The following is an 11,809-nucleotide window of genomic DNA, read 5'->3' on the forward strand; positions in this document are numbered from 1 at the left end:
ACTCCTCCCTGCCCTCCAGGGCAGGACACAGCCAGGCTGCCCTGCTGCTCCTCTCCTGCAGGCACAGAGGCCCTTCTAGACCCACAGATGTCGGGTGGGCCCCTTTCAGCATCCATTACAGTGACTTAAAAATTTATAAAAAGAAGTGAAGAGGAAAAGCTCGGTTTCATCCAGATTGCGTGCCGAGTGATGCTTTGTCCCGGGGGGGATTCAGCTCCCGTTTTGCTCAGGGGTAGCCTCTGAGGCTGGGAGCACGTTCCTGGGTGTTGTGAATAGGAAATGGAAGTTTCAGTGGGGTCTCTGCAAGTCACCAGATACGGCTTCAGGAACTTGACTTGGAGCATTTACCTGCCACACGGGATTATGTGCTGGAAGCTTTTGACTGGAAGAAATCAGATTTAATGCTGAGGTTCTGCTCTGGTCTGACTGTATTCTTCCTGGCAGCTGTGCTGAAGTGCAGCTATTGAGCTTCCCATCTCATGCCAGAACCTCGGCCGCTCCTACAGGCATAGGGGGAAGACTGCAGAGGCAGTTCTACTCATTAAACGTATTTTTCTCTTTAAATCCATTTTCATAATTTTATTTTTGGATGGACCGATAAATAAGGGACTCTATTATGATAAACGGAGTACTTGCAGCAGCTATAATGCACAAATTAAAGTTGGAGCAGGAGGTTTGAAATGTTTCCATATTTCATACTGAAGCTTTAGTCAGTTCTGTCATCGCCGTGCTGCACCAGATAATGTCTGGGAAGAAATACGTGGGAGCTTCCCTGTCCCGCTCCGGCACGGAGGCTGGGGGTGCCAAACGGGAGCAGGTGGAGGGAAGGAGGGAAGTTCCTGCTGGCACAAAACATTCCTGAGGCCAAGGGCATGTGAGGAGAGCGCGGCCCAGGCGCGGTGCTGGCTCTGGACGCGGGTGCCGTGCGCACGCGGCGGCCATTACCTCATGTGGAGGGCAGCCGGGGAATGAAACTGGTGTTGGCGCTGGGAGCGTTTCCAAAACAATACCAAGCTCTTTTCCTTTCGTCCTCTCAGTTATACCACCTGTGTGCCTGGGAAAGGCAAAGCCTGTGGAAAGACTCCAGTAAATTGTAGGTGTGGAGTGAAATGCCTGGAGAGCACAGGGAGGATCGGCAGTGCCAACCCTAGCCGCTGCCTTATTAAATTTAAGATGAAAGGCCTCAACCCCCTTCTAGTCTCTCTTCAGACAGCCCCAGATGAAACTTTTCGGAACCCTGCAAGCTACTCTGCGTTGCTCAGGGAAGTTAATATGATTTTCAAATACCTGCTGCAAGGGGAAGGGACCCTGGCAGCAGCAGGCCACTGGGAGCGGATCGCAGACCAGAAGCGAGCTGACAGTGAGACGACGTGACTCTGTGTCCGTGGGGTCCTTCAGGGTCACCCTTGGGTGCCCTGCAGAAGTGGCTAGTAAATGGAAAGGCTTCTTTCTTTGTGTTTGTGGACATCCTGCTCAAACGTGCCCAAATGTCCCTGCCCTGGGTTCACCAGCTGCTGTTGGAAAGTAAATCCCCCTCTCAAGGGTTTCTACTGCTTACCTTCCCTAGAGATTCCCATATTACCACACTGCTCTATGATTTTGCTGTAATTCCCATCTGAGAAGAGTTCTGCTGAAACAGGACCACAATCTGAATCATTTCAAGCTTAGGAGCTGGGACAAATAAAAGGGGTGAATTTTGTTTTCATTTGCCTCCCACCGTGAAGGGGGCACGGGGCAGAGCAGCCTCTGCGTGTCGCATCCTCTAAGGGCCTGTGGCAGCTACGGCGAGCGCCGCTGCTCAGCCCTAGCACAGTCCTGTGATCTAAAAGAGATCATAAAATGATCTCTCTGGCATGGCTTTGCGGTGATCCACCTCGGTTGTATCCTACCCTGAGGAGTAGGGCCAGGAGGTAGAAGGAGGATTTCTACCTGAGATGGTTGCAGGGACCTGGGCCGTGCATCCTCAGCAGTACGGCAGTGGTACGTCCTCAGGCCTGCTCAGCCCAGTTGTTTCCCCTAAGCTGGGACATCACCTCCCAAAAGAGGGGAAAAAGCCTCTGGTGGTGCTTCTCCTGGGGATATTAGAAGATTCTTTCCTGTGTGTCACCTGTGTGAGCTGGTCAAAAAGTGTTAGTTGTTCCCCTCCCCGGAAAAAAAATAAGCTCATGTACAGTTAAAGGGAGGATTGTGTCATGGCCATGCTCCCATTTCTCTGTTCAGTTCTCTTAGCCTAGCTTTGGTCTGTTAAAATCTCTCTACTTCTCTTGTTGCAAAGAGATTTGATTTTTAAAAAATTGTTTTAATTAAAAATGGAATAAACTAGATAGAAGAAACCTAATGCCTCCCCTGCCCACTGTGCCTCATGAGTTCATTCTCATTTGAGTGGCTGCTTGGGTATTTTTGCTCCCTGTGGTGCAAAATGCATTTTTATTTCTGCTCTATCTGACAATGTATTTGCATCTTGTGCTAAACAAGTGAAACAAAGCCCTCTTTGAAGTGCAGAGAGCCATTTTTTTTTTCAAAGGGGAAGCACGGAGTGTGGCATGTTGGCAGTGCACTTGGTTTGAATTTGTCTTGAAATGCTGAAATGCCTTTTGTGTGTGTTTTTTATAATTACATCATTAGCACCTTTAAAGTCTATTTCACTATCTTCTAAATGTTCTGGGTAGAAATTCAGAGACAGGAGAGTACCTGTGAATGGAAGAAAATCAGGCACACTTCACAGGGCAATTTTCTTGACCCATTAGGCCAAGAAGCACCCAGCCCTCTGGAGGATGGAGCTGTCTGCTAGTCTGCTTCACCCACAAGCACCATGTGCTTCTCCCGCAGGCTATTTCTTATACATACATAAGGGAAACTCCCTTAAAACAGTCACTTCCTTAACCTTCTTCAAGGCCCTCTGAAGACTCATCTTTGATGCCTGCGAGTCCCTGCCAGCTGGCAGTGCCTGGCTGTTGCTGAGCAGAGAGTTCTGCTCGCTGTGCATAATGCTGCTCGCCTTCCACTTCCTCCTCCTCCCTCCCCTCGAGTTCGTCTCCTCCACCTGCTGCATCTTGTTCTAATCTGGTTTGGGAGCACTTTGGGGCAGGGACTGTCTGATTTATAGCGTGTCTGCGTGGCCCCTAGCACAACGAGGTAAAAGCTATTAATTCAAATCACCCTGTACTTAAATAAAGCTTTATGGGATCAATACAGCTGTGCTATTAATAAATAACACAGCCGTGGTGTAGTAACTTTGTGCTGCACGTCAGCTTAGAGTAGTCCCATAGCCTACTACAGAAACAGAGTAATTTCCTCAAATCTGGAAGCAGACCTGGGCTTTAGTCTTCCATTGGAGATTTCCAGTGCCTCAGAGTCCTGGCACCAGCCACACACCAGGCTGAGCACGGTGCTGGCAGAATCGATTTGATCTTTAAGAACTCAAGAACTGATCAAAGCACTATGGATACTTTCCTCTCCAATCACGGCAAGATTGCATCTCAATTTATTTAAAAATTTTTCTAATTTTCTGCTTTGAAATTGTGACTCACGTTTAACACTTCTGTGGTGCCTGTCAGATGAGGAGTGATTAGCAACGTTAGCTCAAATGTTCAAAACAAAAACAATGCAAGGGAAAAGTTCCTACACAGGTCTTGTCTGAAGAAGACCAGCTATGAATAGTGTAGTAACAGCTTGTGACAGCCTTACTGTGCTGTGTTAGGGTGCGTGTGGTGCTCTCCTTCCCCAGTACGTGCGAGTCCTGCCCCAGCCGTGCGTGTGCCCAGCAGCTGCTGGGGGTTACATGTGGGCCTCTGGCAAGCTGTGTGGGCTGTGGGGCGGAAGGATGACCAAGAACTGCGAGGGTTGAGCTGTCACTTGGCCACCAGAAGCAGCAGCTGGGAGCTGGGAGAGGTGTTGGGCTGCTAGAAGCATCCCCACGGCAGGTCCGTGGTTGCAGGCTGCCTGTCGCGTCGGCTGGTGCTGTGCAGCCCTGCCACAAAGTCATCTCATCTCAGGGTGGTTTTTGCAGCTGCCAAAGGCCATCTCAGTGTGACGTCTATCTGTGTTACTGAGTATGTACCCTGAGATGGTATCACAAAATGACATCTGAGCAGTGACTTCTAGGACAGACAGGACTAATGTGAAAGCAGGAGTGTCTGTTCTGGCTCACCAGTGCCACTGCACAGAGCTTCTGTCCAAGTGTCTGGCACGAATTTTCCAGAGGGTTCTAATGTTTCTGATGACTCTGAATGCTGTACAGTAGCCGAGACCGCCAGGGCTTCAGTAGTGTATTAGTGTTTGCCACGATGGCAATGTCGTAACAATGGGGAGATGCATCCCTCCTGCAAAAGCTGCCGAGTGGTGTATGTGAGAAGCTTGCTTAAAACCCTGCCAAGGGAAGGCATTTGTCCTTTGCCTTGACTCCCTGAAGAAGTTGGTCCCATAAAGCTTTGGCAGCACGTCTGAGCTGCCGGGCTCTGCCGGACGCCCCGTGGGAGGTTGCTGGACCGATACCCGCTCCCCTGCAAAGCGCTGCACCCCGAAGGCGGGGTCTGGGAAGTCCGGGGAGCTTTGTGCACAGCTCTGACTTCCTGCCAGGTGATTTTCATGTCGAAAGGTCTCCCTCCCACCCCGTCTTCCTTAACTCCAAGCTCATCGCAATGAGGAAGTAGAAGCACATGCTTGGTTTGATGTTCCTGCAGGTACAATCTGATTATCTGCCTCGGAGAAACCGGCTCGGACCCATTTTCCTGCCATGACCTCTTCCAGAGCTTCACAAGCTTCTGGCACAGCTTTGAGGTCCAACCTGAAGAGTAAGGGGGTGCTTCTGAGTGTGGCAAAAACAACTGCAGAGCTTGCCCGTGCTGTTGATGTTATGCAGCCAAATTAATTTACCAAAAAAAAAATGCTGAAAGTGAAGGGGAAGTCCCTTTATGTCCTGATTCCAGAGATTATGAGAGTGGTTTTGCCTGGGCTAGCCCAGCTGTTTTGTCTGTCCTTCCGCAACGTTTTAGTAGAGTTGGGAATATCTTGGTAATCGATAATTGGTCTTGCAAGTGTAGAATAAAGAACAATAGAGCACTTAAGGATCAAGGGGATGCTTATCCTCTAAGTATTGCTGCTGCCCCATCCGCCAGCGTCATCCAAGACAACATGATACCTGCATGCTACGTTGGATGTTGTTCCTATCAGCCACAACTGATGGTTGTATGTAGCTATGCATACCAGCTGCACATGGAATTCACCTTTAATAGTGCTTTTATGATTCAAGCTGTCTTTTATTTTTTTTTTCAGGCTATTTTTAATTTGCTCATATGGCAGGGCATTCATTACTTCCATGCGATGACTTCATTTTTGTTCCCTTGTAGATGTTTGGAAAAGGGGTGCAGCGGTTTAGTGTCTACTGACAGTGGTTAATTAAGAACTGTATTTTTCAGATTAGTTTTTGGAGCAGTTTCCTTGAAGACTGGTATGGGAAGAAAACTTCCAGTAATTTTCAGAAAGTGATAAAGCTGTAACAGAACCTAAACTTTTCTGATAGTTTCCTGTAGGTGAAAGCTGTTGATAGTTAGCCCTTGATTTTGTGATCTAATTGCTGGTGCTTCACGAGCACCTTTTTTGAAAATAATTAAACATTTTAAGGGTCAGAATGATGCAGGTGAGTTTTTTCTACTGCTGGCTGTAAGTTTCCCTTTGGTTTGTGAGCCCCAGTGCAATTGGCTTCTGAAGGAAACTATTTAAAGGTGAGCACATCTGGGCTGAAGAATGCACATTCCTTTTCAGTGATACAGAAACGTGGTGTGAACAAACTTGTGTACAGAAGAAAAGCAAAGCTTGCTGGTGACTGAATAATGGTTGATCTGTTAACAAAATCACTGTTATTGGGGAAAATCACTCAGTAAAGGACTGTTGTGTTTAATAACAGTCTCAGCAATGGAACAAACACATCATGGTTGACTTGCTTTATCAATATGCTGCTGGCTGCTTTCCTTTCCCTGCTTTGTGATAACAATTACTACGTATGGGGCCAGGATATCATTCACCAGACGTAACTGTTATTAGACTATTGTGCATCTTAAGCTGCTATTTCCAAATGGCTTCTGTAGCATGGATTTTGATAGGCAGCTTCTGCAGCGTTAGAGCTTTTTCTGGTGTTCAGCCTTTGGGTTTTATGGCTGAGGCTTTAAGGCAAAACCTGCTGAAGTCACTTTTGGCTCTTTGTTGTTAATGGCTTGTTGTGGAGCCCAGAAGCCCAGGAGTAGTTATGCCAGAAAATACTGGGACTGTGCAGATACGAGCTGGAAATGTTGCTGTGCCTCACTTGGGTATCTATCCCGTGTCGTAGGCACTGCCTTGAAAAAAAAAAAAAAAGCTTATGTTTTAAGGACGAGAGCCCAGAGTTCTCTCACAGATGACAGAACAGATCAGGAAGCGGATGGCTCACGTATCAAAACCCAAGGCCTGCAGCTTGTGTCAGCGTTCACCATCACAAGTGGCAAAAACGGTGTTCCTCTGGTCTGACAAAGCTCTGCTCTCCCGGTCTCTCGTGCATTACAAGGACAAGGAGGAGCATGGAAGCGTCTGTCTGCTTTGGGGCCATGTAGTCACGGGACAGTACGTGCAAGTGGTAAATTGTGGTGTTTGTTTTGCAATCCGGGTATAAAGAAGTCAATTAGTTGAAGTGAGATCACTAAAGATAACTTTTTCAAAGTACCGAAGTCATTAAGAAATTTAAATTGGGATATATTTTTCTGGATATTTAGCTGTTGTACCAGTCGGTATTGCAGAGCTGAGAGTTCTAGGAACTTGTGCTTCGTCATTCTGAATTAGTCGAGGCTCCAGGTTTTGAGATCTGGAAGCCCACCTTAAAGCTTAGCTGCAAAAGGCAATGGAAACCTGGGCTGCAGATACCTGGGTCATGTTGAAAGTCGTGGTGACAAACCCTCTGAAGTGCCTACACCATTTTAAACTAGGAGTTAAGACCTGGAATTACACGGATACACTTGAAATTTTACACTAAGTTTCCATTTCATCCCACTTCTTGTCATCCAGCGAGATGACAAGGAGAGAGGAGCAGGAGAACTTTCCCAGGTGAGGAGGGTTCCTCCCACTGCTTTGCCCTTTTCTTTTTGAAAAGCAAGCTCTGTTTCTTCAAACAGAATGGTAACACTTAGGCTTCCAGTTCTGCTTACCCCCTAGCCTGGGCTTTGTAAATGTAAGTGCGGATTATGAATGCATGTGCAGTGTCTGATATTCCGAGGAAGAATACTTTATAACTGAAATCTCTCTTCTCCTGGGGATGAAAGCAAAACAAATTTAAGGATTAAATCACACAGAGGTATAATCCCCAAGGGAAACTTACTTTAGTTATTATGATTATATTACGATGTACGCCTCAGTACAGCAGAAGCTGTGTGAATACCATTTCAGTGGGGAATAATTTTTAGTCTTACAGCCTATAGTACATTATAATGCATTTCTGGGAGCCTGATGAATAATAACTGCAATCCTCAGATTTCCTTGCTTTCTTCAGTTATTTTGGTATTCCTAACCTTCTCTTTTAAAAGAGAAAGGAAAAGAACAAGATATCCTTAAAATACAAACCTGCAGTAATTTAGTTAAAGTTTTAACCGAGCATTAATTGCACGTCTCTGTATGGGTGGTAGGAAACGTTTATGTGGTTGGTGGCAAAGTAACAGTGGGAGCCATTTCATAGAGCCTTGTACTCAAGAATAAAAATTCTTCTGCAAGACCCGAGTGATCAGATCAGGTAGATGTGTGCCTGTTCTGCTGAAGCTGGCTGTGTGACGTGGGAACAGCGGGCCTTCGGTGCGTGTAGTTGTGTATGCTTGCGTGATCTTGCTTCCTCGGGGTGCTGCCTGCAGGCAGCAGATCCCTGCTCTGGGCCTGATACTGGGGAACAGCAAGGTACCGATGGCTGCATTAAGGCTCCAGTCTTAGCGAATCTTAGGAAATGTACAGCTCTAAGTGTAGAAAACAGAATTTTGGGGACTTCATACAACATCTTTTGGCAGATGCAGGCGAAGCCTGTCCTGGTGTTTGAATGAATATGAAATAAGTGAAACTAGCAAAAAGTAAACCAAAAGGATGTGGTCAAAATCTAGCAAATAACTCATGGGTACAGTAACAGCAAGCGTGTTTAGATAGTGAATGAGCTGCGCTAGAAAGCAGCTGTTGGGTTCAGTCCTAGCATCTCCTGCCTACATAACCAGCTCCTCACCCTGCCCGAGTCCCGTCGTATTTCGCTGCGTGTGTGTACCAAACACCGCAGTGTTTACAGGTGATCAAGTGAAGCACAGACAAACTAAGTGACTTGACCAAGGTCATGCCAAGAGTCTGTCAGAGCAGGAACCTGAGCACAGATCTCCAAAGCCCTAGGCTGGTGTCCTTGCCATTAGATCATCCTTCCTGTGCAGACTGAAAATCCATACTGGTTGCATTGCTGCACTGTATGCGGCTTCAGAACAGCTGCCCCTAGAATACCGTGCTCCTTACCGAGCACTTCATTACCAGGAAGATATTGATTGACACATTGGAGGGAGTTCAGAGAAGAGCAACAAAAATAATTAGGGAGTGGAGAGATTGACTTGAGAGATTGATTTATGAGGGAAGATTAAGTGAGATAAATATGTATAGCTTGGCTTACCTGCAGCTGAGGATGGTGCGCGGTAAGTCTGCAAATATTTAAAGTGTGTAAACAGTCAGGAGGAAGAATTCCCAACACTGGTCCGGTCTGCTCGTAACGTGGTGGTGCCACGTGCAGTTGTTGTGCAGAGCTCTTTGACAGCACGGCTGGGCCATGGATCCTGCCTCTGAGTGTCCTTTAGGGAGGAAAAATGGCTTTTGGAGCTTTTGGAGCTATGGGTTTGGTGTTGGTTCCCTTTCTGGAGCTCAGGGAAGCTCCTATTAGACGTGGCGGGGGGTGTGAGGTCCTTCTTCTTCATAGGGTGCTGGACTCTCCCTTGTGGGAGTTCAGAGGGTGATTCCCAACCTGGGGCGGCAGGAGCCCAAGTCACACACCCGTACAAAGTGGGTGATAAACCACAGAGAAAACAGAAGAATTGTGGCTAAAATCACTTCCATCAGTTAATGCCAGTTGCCATGGTAACTACAGGACTTGATTATTATGGAATAGCAGAGCAAGAAGCCAGGTAAAGCTTGTAGAAATTCTTAGAAAGCCTGAGTTGGACAATACCAGTTTTGACCAACTGTAGAAAGAGCTGGAAACAAGGCAGCTCAAAAAAATCCCCAAATAACATCTGAAATTCCATTTTCCAAGGAGAAAGAGGGATTGATACTAACCAAAACTCCATGACCCTGTATGTCTAAGGGTTGCTGGTGACATTTGCTGACCACAGCATCAAATAACTGTGTTCTGGAGCTCGCTGGTGTCACAGCTTAGCCGAGACCATGTCCACCGTGGACTTTGTCGAGTAACCGGCGAGTCTCAGCAGTCGCCCTGTGGCGAGCCTGCTGCCTCGCCGTGTCCTGGGGCTGCCCCTCTGCTCAGCATGCCGCCTCTCACCCCGAGCACAAGTCTGAGGTCTCTTGGCTTAGCAAAAACATACCCTAAAGCAGCACAGATGCTCTTAATTTTTTATCACTGTGTGTCCGCTCTCTTCTGTAAACAAGAAGTCTCGGAGCCCTGGGATCCCTTTTGTTTTCCACGTAGGCAGCCTGCTGTGACCAGGGAGGCACACCTGAGTCTCAACGCACCGCTATCAGAGAGCTGTTGTCAAGTTAATTATGGGATAAAAAGACAGAAGGGACCGATACAGCAAATGGGAAGGGCGAGGCAAGCACCGACAAAGCGAGGATGGCCAAAGGCCATCTTGTTGCTCTTTGGAGACCATCAGCAGCAAAAGCCTGCAAAGAATTGGGAAGCCACCAGCCAGGTCAGGTTCTGTGCTTCTAGAGAGGGGCATCCCCCGAAAAATGCAGAAGGGGCTTCTGCTCTTCCCCTTTTTGCCCTTTTTATCAGAGTAAATCCTGTGCAGCCTTGCTGGCTTTGATGCAAACTTCAGTGAATTGCCCACGTGCTGCAGGAGCAGAATACAGAAAAAAGAAGGCGCCGAGAGCTGCTAGGTCCAAGATCCAGAGCTACCTGACAACAAGTTGCAGCCCAAAGCTGCAGTGAGCTGACTGTCATGGGCAGGGAAAAAGGTCTGAGCTGTAAAAGTTGTTCAAGCATCATCAGGCCCCAGAGGCAGGGACAGGACCCCGAAACACCTCTGAACTGGGTGGTCATGGAAGCCTTTTGGTGTTAGGGCTCTTCTAACAGTCTTCAGTTGTTTCTTTGCGCACTGAAAGCGGGTCCTCAGACCCCATACCTGTCCAGGGCTTTTCAGTCCATGCTTCTCCAAAGGAATTTTGTCCTCTGCTGTCCCAGCACGGGCTGCTGGCCACCCCCTGCCCCTGCAGCGCCCCGACCACCCTGTGGGAAGACACCCATGGGAGAGAGAAAGGGGAGTGCTGTGTTTAGCTTAAAAAAAGGAAGGGAAGAGGCAATGGGATTTATAAACAATGGAACCTTTCAGTTGTCTCAATACGTGTGCTCAGCAAGGTGGTGGGGTTTAATGGGAAATGGGCTGTGCCCAGCATGGTAGGGAGGAGAGGTTTCAGTGGTGAAATCTTGAGGAAATAAGCAGCAAATTGTCATGCTTCTGTGGGGACGTTTGGTTATCCTTCCATGCTGTGAATGAATAACTTGTCTGTGCCAGTAAATTCAGTAGGAGAGCTTGATACATCTATCCCTAAATACTTACATATAATATGTTATATAATATGTTTATGTATATGGAGACTCCTGCTCTTAGCCAGGTCTGTAGCTCCATGGAATTGTCTTCAAGAACTCTGCCACAGAGTCTCTTGACTTGGTCACTGTGTGACCAGGAAGACTCTTCCCCAAGTGGGGACTGGTTTTTGGCTTTTAGGTTTTGGTTTTGTTCTTTTTTTTTTTTCCCTAGGGCTTTGCGTATGTGCTAACATCTGATGAACTGAGAAGAACCCCTTTTCCTATTGAGAGCCTTCGCTGAGGTGTCACCATTCTAGGTACAGATTTAGGGCTTGCATCAGGGACCCAGCTTCTCAGCACACCTGGGGAAAATAAAAAAGATTTGAGGTTGTGAGGCCAAGCTGGCCATGAAGGTACAAAATGGCATGGAAATCTATGGAGATGCCATGTTTGCTGTGGGGTGAAGGAGGACTCCAGGTGCTGAGTGCATGCCTGTATTTTGTGCAGGACAAAACGTTTTTGTTCTGTGCTGCCCACACGTCCAGTGTTGGGCACTGTGCTGGCCCGTGAACGCTTGAGACCAGGAATTGAGCATGGCTGCACCAGAACCGCAGGCACACGTGCGGCTGTGAAAAGGGAAGGTGCTAACGTGGAGCTGCACCTACAGAACTTCTCGGTGCGCCTCCTTGCCACTCACCTGCCCTGCCTCATTCCTCCTGCATGCAGAGGAGAAGCCCCCAGCTTGTGCTCCCCTTCCAACGACTGGCTTGTGCCTTCCCATTTTCCTTTCTTTTCACTGCGAGCTCTGTTTGTAGTTATACAGTCAGGTCTCCACAGAGTAATTTACTGGCAGAATCTCTCCCAGAATCCAGCTTGAAACCAAGCTGTAAAAACAGCTGAGAGTGTAAATAATTCATGCAGACAATATGACTTTTTTATGTAAATTCGGTGCATTAACCCTCTATTATAATGATGGACGACAGATATGGGCGACGTTGCCTTGGTAAGAGCTAATGGATGGCCGCCATAAATTCACTGCACATTTTATTGTGTTGCTGGAAATTGTGCCTTCAG

This window comes from Oxyura jamaicensis, chromosome 23 (assembly GCF_011077185.1).
Source record: "Oxyura jamaicensis isolate SHBP4307 breed ruddy duck chromosome 23, BPBGC_Ojam_1.0, whole genome shotgun sequence".
NCBI lineage: Eukaryota > Metazoa > Chordata > Aves > Anseriformes > Anatidae > Oxyura > Oxyura jamaicensis.